An 11,319-nucleotide genomic window follows, 5' to 3' on the forward strand; every position below is an offset into this window, starting at 1 on the left:
TAGGTGGCCGGTGTTCCCTACAGAGGTGTCGAGCTGAGGTAGCCCCTCTCTGATGGAGGAGAGGAAAAAGATTGTTTTCCCGTCTATCCTCCTGGGTCCTTCAGCTGGTACCCTGCAAAGTGGACTGACAAAAGACAGATGAACAAGGAAAAAACAAGCAGGAGTTTATCAACATATCCATAGCACATACACACGGGAGAACTCAGTGATGAGTGGCGGACAAGGATGGTTAGAACTTAGAATCTCAACAGTGCTTTGCAGATGAGGAAACTGAGGTTCAGGGAAAAGAAGGAGTGGGCCGGTCTCTCAGTGCTCAAGCCAGATCTCTGCACCTCGTTTTTGATGCACCCTTTCTCTCCCTCACCTCCCACTCTAGTGCAATACCCTGACCTTTTACATTTTTAGAATTTGTTTTCAGCCCCAATACGTTTCTCCATCCCGCTGCCACCACCCGGTCCAGGCCACTGTCATCACTGACTTGGATGACTTCAGTTATCTCCTCTCTGGTCCCCTGGGCCCCCTCGCCCTTCTCTACCTGCACAAAACTATTAGAGTCCCCTGGGTTTTGGTTCTGGGTGACCTGGGCTCCCTGACCCTGATGGGTCCACTGGGGTACTGCACGAAGGCTCCACCAGCAGGCAGAGAGCTTGGCTGGGCCAAAAGGAGCACACGAGTTGCCTGGATCCTGGCACCATCCTCTCTGAGTGACCTGCCAGCCCCAGACCCTCCTGGAAACCTCAGTTTCTGACACATGAGGAATGATGCTCTCTGAGGCCCTGAGTCAGGCTCGCATGCTGAAGGGCTCTTCCTTCCCCTTCCTGGATCAATGCCCCTTCAGTGCTGAGGCCTGGGACTGTCCTTATTCCCTAGTGAGGCCCAGTGCAGAAAGTGAGCTGGAGCTTGGAGACCGCAGCCCTGGGCCAGGGCAGGGCCCGAGGTTGTGTAGTGTACAACCCCAGGGTGCCACTCACAACCTACTCAACCGTGCACAGCAATGGCAACCGCTGAGGCCTCTTGCCTCTCCTTGCTGCCTGCGGGCTCCGTGGGGAGGGAGCACAGCATGTGTGGAAAGTGTGGTTTGCGATGCCCGGGGCCCAGATGGGAGCTGCTACTGCAGACACCGACAATGTTTCTTTGTGAACCTACTGGCTAGCTGGAAAGTGAAAGGGTGGTGCGGCCTCATTCCAACACGCACACATAACCACATACAGACCCACACATACACATGCACACACACCTAAAATGTACACAAACACATACACGCACTAAACACACACAACAGTGTACGTCGTATTACACAGTAGTGCAGAGGAGCAGCCCCTGATGCGTGCACCAACGTGAAGGGGCCTCACGGTCACAGACGGAGACTTGCTCGAGTTCTAGGATAGACATGAGTCTGTGGGAGGTTGCCTGTGGGAGCAGGTGGGCCAGTAGCTGAGTGCTGGGGGTAGAACTTGGCGGATTTGGGCTCAGAGAACAGGCAGCACCTGGATCTGGAGGGACGGCCCGACAAGGAGAGGTTTTGGGTCCTTGTGTCCTGCCCAGCAAAGAGCAGGTTTTTATCAATATGTGCATCGCACACACACACGGGACAACTCGGTGAGGAGAAAAGATAGATATATATGTATATAGATAGATAGAAAAAGCAGACACAGAGACAGATAAAGTGACAGAACAAAAAACATACAGCCTGATAGATGGACAAAGAGAGAGAATCAGGAGGACGGACAATAAACAGATATATTAACAAAAAGACAGAAAGACAGATGGACAACACAGAGAAAGACGGGCAGGACAGGTAGACATGTACACACACATCTGTACACAGAGTCATACACACACAGACGTAGATACAGAGAGAGATGCACAGCCAGTGGAACGGAGGGGCAGACGGCATTTTTTTCTCTCTTTTTTTTAGTTTTTTCTGCCTTTGAACAGAGCTCCTCTACTGGGGCCTCCGGGGACGAGGCGCTGTGTGGGGCACGGGGCCGAGAAAGCCACGCCCACAAGAGGCGGCGCCATTATGAGCTCACTGTTGACTGGGAGCCTTGGATTCTGGGTGAAACGTTTTGATGACTTCGAATGATGTGAAGGGCAAAACGATGTAGCTCTGACATCTCGTGTGGGATCAGAGCGCGTTCTGCCCTTTGAATATTTGATTAAGGATATACATCAAGGATTGTCATATTTTTATTTGTGCTTGTTGTGTGTTTAAGAGGAAACATCCTGCAGCCTTTTTCCTGGAATATATCTACTGGAACCAGCAGAGGGCAGGAAATCATTAGTCACTAGATGGTGTTGCTTGGCCTGTGGATAGTAAACTCAAGGTTTTCTTGTGTCTTTGCTTCTTGAGCATTTGGTTAGTTAACTCCAGGACCTGCGCACACCCATCCACCCTTAATGAACGTGCCGAGTCGTCAGTATTTATAGCACTCAGAGTCTGTGCTCCTTCTTAGCAATGAGATATCAGAGGACACAGCTGTTCTTCAAAGCAGGGTGGAAAATCAACCAATATCCACTCAGTATTAACTTTATGGATGGTCCAATGGGGTTATATTGGATAGAATAAATAACAACCCAGAATGAATATCCTACTGAGATTACCAACTTTAAGCTTATTCTTTTTCCTTTATATTGCATCATTTACTAAATTCTGCATTCACAGAAATAAGTTGGCTGTTCAGAAAGAACGACTTTTGGAAGATAAGGAATCAAAGTGTATCTGAGCTCGTTACAATCGACGACCCCCCAGCAATGTGGTCTCTTCATCCAATTGCTGGCAACAATTAGACATGTACCCATCAGTATTTACGGGTGACCCCTCACACCTCCACCCCCCCCACCCCCCCACCCCCCGTCACCTCTAATGTAATTTGCAATTATAAGTGCATCCTTAAGTTTTTACGACTTTGGAATAAGTAGGGATAGGCTGATCTTATCATACGAATAAGATCAAGCATGTTTCTCTTTGAACACGGAAATTACGAAACAGAAGTATTCCCATTAAAATTAGCTTAGAGTCAATAAAGTCTGCTGGAATACTTATGAATGTGAAGAGTTAAGAAACAAACAGGAGGACTCAGGCTAGAACACCGAGCAGACCATACGGTGCTTCAGGTAAAGGAAGGCCCTCTGTGCCCTCTTAATGAACCTCACCCTGTCCCAAAGCTAGACACGCTTGTATTCTCTATTGGGCTTTGCCAGTTTCTGGACCTCCAAGCAATGCAAACACATATTATGTACCTGTTTTTTTTTTTTTTTTTTTTTTTGCGGTACGCGGGCCTCTCACTATTGTGGCCTCTCCCGTTACGGAGCACAGGCTCCAGACGCGCAGGCTCAGCGGCCATGGCTCACGGGCCCAGCTGCTCCGCGGCATGTGGGATCCTCCCGGACCGGGGCACGAACCCGTGTCCCCTGCATCGGCAGGCGGACTCTCAACCACTGCGCCACCAGGGAAGCCCCAGGTACTTTTTTTTTTTTTTTTTTTTTTTAAAGTATACATTTATTAGTGTGATTTTTTTTTTTTTTTCTTTTTTTGCGGTAGGCGGGCCTCTCACTGCTGCGGCCTATCCCGCTGTGGAGCACAGGCTCCGGACGCGCAGGCTCAGCGGCCATGGCTCACGGGCCCAGCCGCTCCGCAGCATGTGGGATCTTCCCGGACCGGGGCACGAACCCGTGTCCCCTGCATCGGCAGGCGGACTCTCAACCACTGCGCCACCAGGGAAGCCCCCCAGGTACTTTTTCATATCTAGCTTTTCCACTCAAGTTTACGTCTGTGAAACTCATCCGTATTATTTCATGCAGCAATCATTCATTTCATCATTGCTATGCACTATTGTTTGAATATATCAAAATATATGTATCTGTTCGATTACTGGCGTAAAATTTTTAATTGTCTAATTTTTCTAGCTTTTGCGTACTTGAACGTCTTTTTGTGGACATAAGCCATAATCTCTGTTAGGCTGTGTCAGAGGGGGTATGTATGTATGCTCAGCTGTATAGATACTGCCAAGCAGTTTTCCAAAGTTGTTGTACTAATTTACACTCCCATCAGCAATGCTTATCTTGCCAGTTTTAAAATATTTTATTTAGTCTGTTTAATTTTAGTCATTCTGATGTGTGTGCTGTATATGACATATTCATTTGAATTTCCTGAACAGCAATGCTGTAGAATTGGCTGTCCGAGGCTTCTTAGCCATTTGGATATCATCTTTTCTGAAGGGCTTGTTCAAACTTTTGATTATTTTTAGTTGGGCTCTCTTTAAAAAGAAAATTGATTTGTAGCAGTTCTTTAGACGTTCTGGGTATGAATCCTCTATGGGATAAATGCATTGCAAATACATCGTTCCCGTTTGTGTCTATTGTTTTTACCTAAAGTTCTTAATCTTAACTAAGTCCAATTTAGCAATCTTTTACTTTATGGTTATTGCATGTTTTGGGTCCCATTTGAGAACGCTTTTCTGACACCAAATTCACAGATGCTGTAACAGAAAGAAAACACACTCCTGTGTTTTCTTCGAGAACCTCTGTAATCCCACCTTTCGCCTGGGCAGGACCTTCTCCAAGGTCTGCGTCCCGGCTCTGAGTAGCCCTCTGCCTGCCCAGCCACAGAGGTCTCAGCGCAGCCAGGTGACGGCCCTTCCCCAAGGGCATGGGCTCTGGAGCCCGAGCCCTGTCCTTTGTTCCTGCGACCTCGCGGGCGGCGCCAGCTCCCCGAGTGGGGTGTTTCTTGTCTCTGGTCCCCCCTGCGAGCTTCTCCAGCTCCCTACGTGCACTGGACAATGAAGAAACCATTACTAACCTGGAAAATGTAAACTGAAGCTACTTGCAGTTCTTGTTACCTGTCTGATGGGTAACAACTGAGAAGATCAGCAATATCTAGGGGTGGTCAAACCATGGGTAAATATATATACTTCTACACTATTTTGAGTACATATGAGTGCTAGTTTTTGAGGAGCCATTCGGCGGTACATGGTCATATTACAATGTGTATGGATTTGACCAGTAACTTTTCCTTCATGCCACCCCTGCCTCTAGAGAAAGACGCTCACCTGAGTAGGAAGACTCTTACTGGCATGATCACCTACACGTGGTTTGGATGTAAATCGTCATAACGGGACAGTTGTCAAACTGGTACCTCCGATGTACAACATGAGGTGAATCTGTACGGACCGAACAGGACAGATAGGGTATGAAAGTGTTGATCTGTACAGAGAAGCATCTGGTATAATTGTCTAAAATGATGGCCCACACATTATCTTGTCCTGCTGAGAGTTCCAGGCACTAACCACTCAGTTCAGTAGATGAGTGGTGCCCTAGGTCATCTGATGTTTGTAGGGGACCGGGGCTCTCGTGGGGATGCTGCTGGACCAGGGGACCACCCAGCTGTGTGACCCCTGCAGCACGGCCGCTGGCCAAGCCCATAAATTCAACACTGCTCAAAATCTTTACTTGGTTGTTCTGGTCACCCTGATCATGCCGTGAGCAAGTATGTCCCCGGGTAGTCTGAGGGCTGGGACACAGGATATAAGGAGCCTGCTGAAGGCCCAGCAGGCAACGCACAGCGGCGTCCGTGGACAGCTGGCGACACGGAGAAGTTTGCCTCCCAGGGTGGCTGCCTCTGCTGCTGCTCCTGTGATTATGTCATTTCACAGAGCAAAGGGATTTTGCGGATGTAACTAAAGTTCCTCATCAATGACCTTCGGAGGGATAAGACCCTGGTGGGCCTAATCTAATCACACGAGCCCTTGCAAACTGACTGCTGTCTCTGGCTACAGGCACAAGGGCAAGTCCGGAGCGCCAGGAGCTCAGCGGAGAGGGAGCTGAGCTGTTAGGTGTAAGCGATTAAAGCCACAAGCCGCAAATGGAAGCGCTAAAGCTTTAATCACTTACTGTGATGAACGATGCACGCATCTACAGCTGTTCCGTTTCCCCCCAGGAAATGGTGCGCCTGTTGAGGGCTATGCAGAGCAGAGCCTCGTAGGGGCCGTCTTACTGCAGGGGGAGGCCCAGCAAAAGGCTCTGTCGGTTCTATGGACCCAAGGATGAGGGTGGGTGTGAGGGGGTGGGCTCGGAGTGGAAACGTTCTGGGTGCCAAGTCAGAGTGGGGAAAGTGCCTTCAAGGTTTCCCCTCCTCCCCAAAGAGGCCTCATAGAGGCGCCTGGAGAAGACCCCTGTTCAAGGCGTCAGATAAAGGGACCTGGGAACGGAAGTGCTGGGGCTAGAAATGTACATCTGTGAAGAGCAGTGCCAGCCAGGGGGCCTGAGTCCTTGACTGTGTAGGGGAGCAAAGTCTGTCATCCCAAAATGTATCTCTCTGGCATGAGGATTCATTTAGGCTGATTATTTTAAGAAACAGAAGACTCAGGAAGTGTTTTTTTTTTTTTTTTTTTACCTCCCTCTTAGCTGCCTGTTGAATTTAGATAAAGGGTCTGTTCCTGGAACAGAGCTGTCACCAGAGAAATCTGCAAAGAACGTGGGTTATGTGTGGTGGGGAAACTCAGCAGAGCCTGGAGACCAGAGTCCAGTCTGCGTCCCGCTGCCTCAGCAGGGCCCAGGAAACGGTGATTTACCAAACATCTGCTTTTCTGTCACCAGGTGAACTGACTGCATTCCCTTTGAAGCCCCAAATCCCTACCCGACATCTTCTATGGTCTTTAGCTGAAGATGGTATTTAAGGGGAAGGTTTGGCCATTGGCGAGTTACTCAGTTTCCCTGGGTCTCTCCCATATATACATGTTATTAAACTTCATTTGATTTTCTCTTGTTAATCTGCCTCATGTCAATTTAATTCTTATACCAACCAGAAGAATCTAGAAGCGTAAAGGAAAATCTTCCTCCCGGACAGCTATTTCATTATATATATATATATATATATATATATATATATATATATATGTATATATACGTGTCTCACATTTTCTTTATCCACTCATCCATCGACGGACACAGGTTGTTTCCATATCTTGGCTTTTGCGAGTAACGTGGCCGTGAACGTGGGGCACAGATATCTCTTTGAGATACTGATTTCATTTCCTTTGGATATATACCCGGAAGTGGGATTGCTGGGTCATATGGTAGGTCTTTTCTAATTTTTTAAGGTAGCTTCCTACTGTTTTCCACAGTGGCTTCACCAATTTACACTTCCACCAGCGGGTGCACAGGAGTTTCCTATTCTCCCAAGTGAGCGTTTTCAATCTGGGGAGATCGTCAGTGATGCCTCCACAGAACCTCCCTGCTGGTTCCTTCTGGGTCTGAGCACCAGACTTCCCAGCATCGCTGCCTTGGAAGAGACCTGTGGGCCAGAGGGAGCTTGTTCTGCAGAGAGAAGCAAAGGCTGTGGGGATGAGATGCAGGACCTGTGTGGGGAGGGGCAGGGAGGCATCACCACCGCCTTCAGCTGCAGCTCGTTGAAGGGCCCTGGAGGGTGCAGACATGGCCTGGTGCTATCTTGAGGGGTTTACTCCATGTGGGTGGCTGGGGTCTTAGTGAAGTCTTGGGGGCACTGGAGTCCATTGCAGGCCGCTGGGAGAGCAGCCCCATGTCCCCCCTGCCCTGGACCTGTCTCCTCCATGCTGGTGGACACCCACCCTGGTCCCAGATGCACACCTACCCTGAAAACACCTGCTTCACATGCTTTCAGACTGGAAAACATCTGATTTGGACTTTCCTGGGTAAGTCAAAGTTCCTCTTTCATTTTTACCTATGTTAGCCATTATTTCAACGAAGCATGTCCCTTGTGGCTGGGGGACTGAGGTCTCTAAGAATAAAGGACCTAGTTGAAAGGTTTTTCCTCTTCTTCCCGTGCCCCTACCATGTGATCATGAACTTGTAGAAATAAGTTGGCAACTCATGTGTGTCTTTTGCTGCATCCAGAGAGATGGTTGTATCCATGCTCTAGCATGTGAGTAGATACGCACGCGTAGAACATTGCTTCCGGCTGTCACCTGCTAATAATAGACATCTAGTAAATGCTAGCTTTTTATTCAGTGGCTACAATGCACGTAAGTCGATCTTTAGGATAATGAATGTGACAGGTATTGTATGTTCTTTATCAAGACACTTTGCAATGCCTTTTAAAATAAATGTGTTAAATTCTATAATTAATTTACCTAGACCTCGTTAGCGGGCTGACATTTTCAGTCAATAAAGAGCAGTAAGGTCTTCCCTGGTGGCACAGTGGTTGAGAGTCCGCCTGCCGATGCAGGGGACACGGGTTCGTGCCCCGGTCCGGGAAGATCCCATATGCCGCGGAGCGGCTGGGCCCGTGAGCCATGGCCGCTGAGCCTGCGTGTCCGGAGCCTGTGCTCCGCAACGGGAGAGGCCGCAACAGTGAGAGGCCCGCGTACCGCCAAAAAAAAAAAAAAAAAGACTGGTGAGATGTGTCAGATCCCTTACTCGGACCCCACTTAGGAGCAGCTCCATTAATTCAACGGTTCTTCATTGCGCACCTACTGTGTGGCAGCTTCTGTGTTTGTCGCTGGCCCTGGTTAGCTCTTGTTTAATAGATGCTTAGATCTGCGGCTGGAGGACAAAGGCCAAGTGGTCTTGGGGATGTTGAGCCCATGAATGAGTTCTTTTTTCTCCTACACTACCTTCCCGTGTTCACTGCTTTCAGGAAGCACATCTAGGTTTGGGGGGAGATGGGCGTTCCCCATGGAAACCTGGCCCCTACTTGAGGTCACTGTTGCCTGACATCAGAACCCCTGGCCTGTCCCCAGGCTTGGTCCACAGTTGTCACGTAACTTGTCTTGCATGTGCAGAACCAGGCACCTGTTCACATCTATTCTACAGTCTTTGTGTTCTTCTCATCTCAGGAGCACCATTACGTGAGCATCTTCTCTTGGTGTGCAAAGGTTCCAGAGTGTTCCTTTATTAGTGCCATGCTGCTGGGTATTCCATTTTTTAAGCTATAATAAATAACATTAACCTTCTAAAAAATACATTCGAGTAGTATTCGGGATGAAGATATCATCTCAATAGGTATCCAATTGCTTCACCTGATTTTGCTTATCTTTTCCAACTAAAGGGTCCGTGGTGTGGGCTCCTCTCCTTGTGGAAGAGCACACGCCCAGTCCAGGCAGGGAGGCGGGATGCCCTGCCCTCCTCTCTTTTTTATTTTTTTATTTTGCGGTACACGGGCCTCTCACTGTTGTGGCCTCTCCCGTTGCGGAGCACAGGCTCCAGACGCGCAGGCTCAGTGGCCATGGTCCACGGGCCCAGCCGCTCTGTGGCATGTGGGATCCTCCCGGACCAGGGCACGAACCCGTGTCCCCTGCATCGGCAGGCGGACTCTCAACCACTGCACCACCAGGGAAGCCCTGGGCTCCCTCTCTGACTCAGACACAAGACCCCAATGGCATCTGTCCCTCACGGTTGTGGACCTCAGGAGATGGTCACCTGGCGTACAGGTGTGCAGCCTCCCTGAGATCAGACGTTTTGTCTAATGAGACAAACAAGGGCAAGGAACAGCAGGCACTCGGGTACGTGCACGTGACCAGGTGACACACGTGTGCAGCTGACCCAGACGTCCAGGAAGCCCTAAGGAGCCACACCACCTCTCGACGGTCACAGTAAGGCCACCGCTTCGCTCACGGTGTGCTCGCAAGGCACTTGTTCTCTGTGCTCTGTTATAAAACGTTCAGCTGCAGCACGGCTGGAGCACAGAGGAGGCAAGGCAGGAGGCATCTGCTGCTGTAGGAGAGGCATGCTGGCAGCAGTGACCAGAGGAAGAGACCGGGAGACTGAGCAGGGGATCTGAGAAATCAAAAAGCCCAGCACACAGGGCAGGTGGTGTCAGGGCTGCTTCCTTGGGTCCAAGAGCCGTCCTTGCACTATTGTTCAGTGAGCTGTGGCCTGATCTTGCAAACATGCGTGTCATGGCCCCCGGTGGGCAAGGGATTTTCCAGGCCCTGTGCCAGGTACCTGGCAGCCGTGACTCAGCTCGTGCCCTTGTCACTGTCCGAGGGACAAGAGCACCAGTGGTCTCTGCAAACTGCACCCAGGCCTCCAGGCCTCCGGGGGCTGCAACAGAGACGAGGCCCCCAGTGCAGCGCTCTCACAGGGTCCCCTCCTCGGCAACCTGTGTGCACTTTGGAAATGGGCCTGACGTTAGCTAATGCAACCTCATCAACGTTAATAAGATCAAATTGGGTTCTATCATATTACATTAGTTGGCAGCAAATCAAAGTAGATATTTTTGAAAATCTGAGTTGACAGAGAAGGCTGCCCCCACAAGTAAGTTTTCCAGAAGATAAAGCCACGACTTATGGAGCAGCAACTCACAGCCCAGTGACTTGGCTTGTAGCTGAGAACCTCCTATAAACTCCCCTCCATGGCTCGAGTCACACTTCCTGCTGCTGCTGCCGGGTGGCGATCAACTCCTAGGGCTGGCCTCCGTCCATGGCACGTACACGGCCTGAGCACAACCAGATGGGTCGCTGGCATGGAAGCTGGAATGGAGAACTAACAATCTCTGAGCCCAGATGTAATTTCTAAGGGGATCCAGCCCGCAGAGCAGAGCTACCTGGGTGTGTGGCTCTGACACAAGGAGACATCCGTGGTGCTGAAATGACCCCCTTGGTCTCCCGCTACCCCACCTCCTCCTGTCATAAACGGATGACTAGGAATTCCAGTTCTAGGTGAGTGAGGGGGTATTAAGCCCGGGAGGTGGACGGCAGCAAACTGCCCCAGGTCCGACTTCTCCCCACTCTGGCCCATCCCTGGCAACATCAAGTCATCTTTGGCCCCAACCTTCTGCTTCAGGACCAGAGGGAAGGAAACCACTTGAAAAAGCCAACCTCACAGAATCAGCATTTCTTTCCAAGACTCCAAGTCATGTCTGAGAAAGGGAAGAACAGCTACAAGGCAAAGAGGAGGGAAAAACCTGCCAAGCTGTCTTACAAATTAGCTGCACGTGCATTCCACCGGTAAGCAGGGAGAGTTCCTGTTGTTCCTCACCTTCTAGTAACTGGCATTGTCATTTTCTTGGGGTTCAGCAGTTCTAATAGATGTACAGTGATATCTCATTGTTGTATTACTTCGTAATTCCCTAATGGTGTATGATACTGAGCACTTTTTATACTGTCTGTATATCTTCTTTGTCCAGGTGTCTGTTCATATCTTTATCTGTTTTTAGTGGGGTTGCTTGTGTTAGAGGTCTTTGTATATTTGAGACAAATCCTTTATTAGATATGTGTTTTCAAATATTTTTCTCCCAACTTCTGGCTTGTCTTTTGATTTTCTGAATACGGTCTTTCACAGAGTAGAAATCTTTAAGTTTATAAAGTCCATGCTATTACTTGCTCTTTTTTCGTGGAT

Source organism: Orcinus orca, chromosome 19 (assembly GCF_937001465.1).
Source record: "Orcinus orca chromosome 19, mOrcOrc1.1, whole genome shotgun sequence".
Taxonomy (NCBI): domain Eukaryota; kingdom Metazoa; phylum Chordata; class Mammalia; order Artiodactyla; family Delphinidae; genus Orcinus; species Orcinus orca.